We start from the raw sequence: 4,906 nt of genomic DNA, 5'->3' as shown, positions 1-4,906 counted from the left end.
TGCAGAGTCTACACACGGAGGAACATAGTAGTTAGTCTTGGACTTCTCTGCGCACACAGCAATGCTTAGAATGTATTGTGAAATCTGAGACCTATGTGTGTGCAATCTGTACACATGTGTGTCCCACTCACAATCTGTCAACCCCTTTTTGCAGCAGACAGATTGCTTGAGCATGACGTACTGGCATTCAGTTCTATTTCCATAGGCCCCGTCTCGCATAGCATTTTTTAAACATGGGGAACAAGCCAAAGAGTCTTTCTCCAGTGCCTCATACAAATAGAATCTACAAGTTGAGCTGCTGGATGAACAAGACCATGAAAAGATATATCTCTTTTCTGAAAAGGGAAATGAGCTCTGATTTATGGTCCTTTTGAAACAAGTGACCCTAGTTGTGGATAGTATATAGGAAGAGTCCCTGGATTTTCTTTCTTTTTCTTTCTTTCTCTCTGTCTCTCTCTGTCTCTCTCTCTCTCCTCCCCTCCTTCCGCACATTTCCCTCTGTTCTTTCCCCACCTCAGCACACAGTGTACATTTCCTCTCCGAATTTTGTAGGTTTTCATGTTTCAAAATGTTTATAAGCCGCTGCAAGTTCTGGAAGCGGTGGAGTAAAGTTTTCAGTAAATAAAGTTAAATAAGTCCTTGGCTTAGCTTGAATACACCTGCTCTATCAAGATAACTGCTGAGGAAAACACTAGCGTTGCAAAGCATTTAATTATTTAGACAACCAAGTCTTACCACTGTTATGTGGGGAATGCCTGCTGAGAGGTAGCCCAACAGTGGGCAAGGTAAAATGGTGAATTTTGACACCATTAAGGTTGCAGACCTTAATACCTCATTACATTAAGGGTTGTTGTTGTTCAGTCGTTAAGTTGTGTCCGACTCTTTGTGACCCCATGGACCATAGCACGCCAGGCCTTCCTATCCTGCGCTCTCTCCTGGAGCATGCTCAAGTTCATATCCATTGCATCGGTGATGCTATCTAGCCATCTCATCCTCTGCTATCCCCTTCTCCTTTTGCCTTCAGTCTTTCCCAGCATCAGGGTCTTTTCCAGGGAGTTTTCTCTTCGCATTAGGTGGCCAAAATATTGGAGCTTCAGCTTCAGTATCTGTCCTTCCAATGAGCACTCAGGGTTGATTTCCTTTAGGATGGACTGATCTGACCTCCTTGCAGTCCAGGGGACTCGTAAGAGTCTTCTCCAGCACCACAGTTCAAAAGCATCAATTCTTCGGCACTCAGCCTTCCTTATAGTCCAGCTCTAACAGCCATACGTTGCTACTGGGAAAACCATACCTTTATTATACGAATCTTTGTCGGCAAAGTGATGTCTCTGCTTCTTACCATGCTGTCTAGGTTTGCCATAGCTTTCCTCCCAAGGAGCAAGCGTCTTTTAATTTCATGGCTACAGTCACCATCTGCGGTGATCTTGGATCCCAAGAAAATAAAATCTGTCACTGCTTCCATTTCTTCCCCTTCTCTATGCCAGGAAGTGATGGGGCCAGATGCCATGATCTGAGTTTTTGTAATGTTCAGTTTCAAACCAGCTTTTGCACTCTCCACTTTCACCCTCAAATAGAGGTTCTTTAGATCCTCTTCGCTTTCTGCCATTAGGGTGGTATCGTCTGCATATCGGAGGTTGTTGATAATTCTCCCGGCAATCTTAATTCCAACCTGTGATTCATCCAACCCGGCATTTCTCATGATGTACTCTGCATATAAGTTAAATAAGCAGGGCGACAATATGCAGCCTTGTCGTACTCCTTTCCCAATTTTGAACTCATCAGTTGTTCCATGTCCAGTTCTTACTGTTGCTTCTTGACCCTCATACAGGTTTCTCAGGGGACAGGTAAGGTGATCTGGTACTCCCATCTCTTTCAGAATTTGCCAGAGTTTGTTGTGATCCACACAATCAAAGGCTTTAGAGTAGTCAATGAAGCAGAAATAGATGTTTTTCTGGAATTCTCTTGCTTTCTCCATGATCCAGTGAATGTTGGCAATTTGATCTCTAGTTCCTCTGCCTCTTCGAAACCCAGCTTGTACTTCCGGTAGTTCTCGGTTCACATACTGCTGAAGCCTAGCTTGTAGGATTTTGAGCATCACCTTGCTGGCATGTGAAATGAGCGCAATTGTACGGTAGTTGGAACACTCTTTGGCATTGCCCTTCTTTGGAATTGGAACGTAAACTGACCTTTTCCAGTCTTGTGGCCACTGCTGAGTGTTCCAAAATTGTTGGCATCTTGAGTGCAGCACTTTAACAGCATCATCTTTTAGGATTTTAAATAGCTCAGCTGGAATACTGTCATCTCCACTAGCTTTGTTGTTAGTAATGCTTCCTAAAGCCCACTTGACTTCACTCTCGAGGTTGTCCGGCTCAAGTTCAGTGACCGCACTATCATGGCTATCAGGGACATTAAGATCTTTCCTGTATAGTTCTTCTGTGTATTCTTTCCACCTCTTCTTGATCTCATCTGCTTCTGTTAGGTCCCTGCCTTCTTTGTCCTTTATCATGCCCATCTTTGCACAAAATGTTCCCTTGAGATCTCTGATTTTCTGGAAAAGATCTCTAGTCTTTCCCATTCTATTATTTTCCTCAATTTCTTTGCATTGTTCATTTAAGAAGGCCTTCTTGTCTCTCCTTGCTATTCTCGGGAACTCTGCATTCAGTTGGATATATCTTCCCCTTTCTCCCTTGCTTTTCACTTCCCTTCTTTCCTCAGCTACTTGTAAAGCCTCATCAGACAGCCACTTTGCTTTCTTGCATTTCTTTTTCTTTGGGATGGATTGAGTTGCTGCCTCCTGAACAATATTATGGACCTCTGTCCATAGTTCCTCAGGCACTCTGTTTAGGTCTAATCCCTTAAATCTATTCCTCACCTCCACTGTATATTCATAAGGGATATGATTGAGGTCATACCTGAATGGTTTAGTGGTTTTCGTACGTTCTTCAATTTAAGCCGAAATTTTGCAAGAAGCAGCTCATGATCTGAACCAGTCAGCTCCAGGTCTTGTTTTTACTGACTGTATGGAGCTTCTCCATCTTTGGCTGCAAAGTACATAATCAATCTGGTTTCGATATTGACCATTTGGTGATGTCCATGTGTAGAGTCACCTCTTGTGCTGTTGGAAAAGAGTGTTTGCTATGATCAGCGTGTTCTCTTGGCAAAACTCTATTAGCCTTTGTCCTGCTTTATTTTGTACACCAAGGCCATGCCTGCCTGTTATCTCGGTGATTTCTTGACTTCCTACTTTAGCATTCCAATCCCCTATGATGAAGAGGACATCTTTTTTTGATGTTAGTTCTAGAGGGTGTTGTAGGTCTTCATAGAACCGATCAACCTCAGCTTCTTAGGCCTCAGTGGTTGGGACATTAAGGCGGACCTTAATACTCTACACAAGTCTGCCAGGAAGTTCTCCTGGGGAAACCATGTTGAAGCAGATGGCACCTGTGCAAAAGCATGGTGGCCCTGGTAGACTGACCCCATGATCATTAGCGGCAGGTGGGTGCTGTTTGTATTTCTGGCTTTGGGCACCAGAATATGTCTGGCTGACACCTACTATATGGCCAAGCTGATATTCAGCTTTGTATCTGTAATCCAGTGAGAGGCCGATCTAGGCTTGGTCCTGTTTGCCCATTTATGTCAGTCTTTTCATGGTAGGATAGACTCATCACCACAGACCTGCCCTTTAAGAGGAAAAGGCAGACAGTTTTGAGGTAACTGCAGGAAGCCTGGGACTGGCTCAGCTTCCAGTGAGGCAGAGTCAGCCAAGATGGATGGGCAGAGATGGTGAAGAGCTACTTTTGCCTTGGTGCATACGTTGCCATGGAGGTCCAGAAAACCTGAAGGCTGTGTTCTTATGCACACTCACTTGAGTGTAAGCCCCATTGAACTCACTGTTCCTCTTCTCCCCTGCCCCCCACCACCACTTGTGGGTTTATTTCCTTCCATGTACTCTATATCTGTTTTGGTAGATCCTCCATTCAGCTCAAAACAGGCCCAAGACAACCTGTTCAGGAGCCTCTGGATGATTCCAACAGCTGCTGTAACCGTCAGACCTTTGGATCCTATGAGATTTAATTCTAACAGCCCTCGGGCTTTCATACTCTATATCTGCCATATATACACCAGCCTCGCTGCCTCTAGATTTAACTGGTGTAAATGAGATGCAAATCTTGTAGATTCAAATAGTCTTCCTTCTCCTCCTTCCCCAAATAGATGCCTTCAGGATCAATGCTGCATCTCCATTTTCCTGCACCTACACACACCTACACCATATACATTTCCCATTAACGAACTCCCCAACTAAAATATTTATGTACGAAGATGAGACTGTTCTTCAGCTAGCTACTAATGATGTTTGCTTCCATTTCTTAATGCCCTCTTTGTTGAAATGACATGTATGATCACCCAGTTTCACACTATTCATCTCTCTCCATCTTAATAAAAATCTGCCAAGCGTTTTGTCCCTGAGAGCTTTAATCCTGCTAATATCTTTAATGTGCTCGACCCCATCAACTCAACTTGCCGATTCTGCTTTGGGCTTAAATTTGCTCTCCAGATGCTTAAAAAAACCCCTCTTCTCTTTTTCAAACTAAGCAAGCTGCTGATTAAACTACAAATAGCAACAATGCTGTTCTTAGCACCAGGGGGTGGGAGGGGGTGGAGCTGAGCTGTAGTTGCATCTGCTGTGGAGGTTTTGTCTGTTATTTTATGCAGGCTGAATTGGTTCTGTTAGGCATCAGTGACTATCCTTTGCAATTGAATCACTGAAGTAATTATTCAAATGCAATCCTTGGGGCAATCATATCAAAGACTATGGCTTGTCACCCTGTGCACTCAGTAGGTAGAAGTACACCCCATTGAACTTGGTGGGACATCCAACTTCACACACAGAGACTGTAAGGACAAT

The sequence above is a fragment of the Heloderma suspectum genome, chromosome 1 (genome assembly GCF_057233095.1).
Source record: "Heloderma suspectum isolate Gila_16-S chromosome 1, 16-S_ref, whole genome shotgun sequence".
NCBI lineage: Eukaryota > Metazoa > Chordata > Lepidosauria > Squamata > Helodermatidae > Heloderma > Heloderma suspectum.
Note: the sequence above shows the minus strand (reverse complement) of the source record.